This window comes from Rhinolophus ferrumequinum, chromosome 11 (assembly GCF_004115265.2).
Source record: "Rhinolophus ferrumequinum isolate MPI-CBG mRhiFer1 chromosome 11, mRhiFer1_v1.p, whole genome shotgun sequence".
Classification (NCBI taxonomy): domain Eukaryota; kingdom Metazoa; phylum Chordata; class Mammalia; order Chiroptera; family Rhinolophidae; genus Rhinolophus; species Rhinolophus ferrumequinum.
In genome coordinates, this window is record NC_046294.1 from 68,434,466 (window position 1) to 68,436,032 (window position 1,567).

Sequence of the window (1,567 nt, forward strand, 5' to 3'; positions counted from 1 at the left end):
CCATGGGGACTATGCTGCTGGCTAAGACTGCTGGAGAGTCCTCAGCTGCTCTATTTGGCACCATACTGCCTAGGCAAGAATCTGCTGTCACTATTGCTGAACACATCAACAGGACCAGGAAGGAAAAAAACAATTCTTTCTCTTCCGCTCTCACCTTTAAATCTTCCTTCAGTGCTTCCTACTATCTGGCAAGGACATATGGGAAATATACTTTTAGGTTTCTAGACTTCAGTCATTCAGAGGGGAACATGTAAAGGCAAATATAGAGAATTAGAGCCAAAGTCAAATAAAAAACATACCATGCACAGTGCCTCGACTATAACTGTGCCAACTGAAATTCAATGTGACATCTATTATGACATCTGAGTTGACAGAATGTTGTCATCTCTAATAGGCTAGATACTATGGCTGACAAAAATAGAAATTACATGGTACAGGGTTAAGAAAATAATACAGCTGTACATAAAAATTCAGAAGAATAAAGTGTCTATAACCTAAGAGACTCAAAATATTCACTATGAATTCTACAGGAAATCAATCTGTAGAGCAAAGTAATACAGAATGTAGTCAATGACATCATGACAAATTTGCACAGTGACAGATGATTACTAGAATTAGTGGGGTGATCATACTGTAAGATGTAAAAATGTTGAATCATCATATTGTATACCTTAGTCTAATATAACTAATATAATATTGTATACCAACTATACTTAAATTAAAAAAAGAACGAAAGAAAAATAGTAAAGAAATCAGACCTAGAAGATGAAGAAAAGCATCCATGAAATAAAGTCGCAAAAAGACAGTGGTACATATACTGGCCAATGGGGAAATCAGGTGACTAGAGCAAAGAATTGTCAATTGTTGTCTAGATTATTTGAAGCTTTGAAAGCCGGAGGGGAATAAAATTGAACATGAGAATCCTAAAATTATTTATATGAAGTAGCTTTATTACTCTGCAAAATGGTAGTTCTCATGTTAACTGTCACATTTATTTTTTTGTTTTTTTAAATTTATTGGGGTGACAATTGTTAGTAAAATTACATAGATTTCAGGTGTACAATTCTGTATTACATCATCTATAAATCCCATTGTGTGTTCACAATCCAGAGGCAGTTCTCCTTCCATCACCATATATTAGATACCCCTTACCCTCATCTCCCACTCCCCACCCCCCTTACCCTCTGGTAACCAGTAAACTATTGTCTGTGTCTATGAGTTTTTGTTTCTCATTTGTTTGTCTTGTTCTTTTGTTGTTTTTGGTTTATATACCACACATCAGTGAAATCATATGGTTCTCTGCTTTTTCTGTCTGACTTATTTCGCTTAGCCTTTTACTCTCAAGATCCATCCATGTTGTCACAAAGGTTCCTATATCATGTTTTCTTACCGCCGAATAGTATTCCATTGTGTATATATACCACAACTTCTTTATCCATTCATCTATCAAAGGACATTTTGGTTGTTTCCATGTCATGGCCACCGTAAACAAAGCTGCAATGAACATTGGAGCACACGTGTCTTTATGGATAAATGTTTTCAGATTTTGGAAGATACCCAGGAGAGG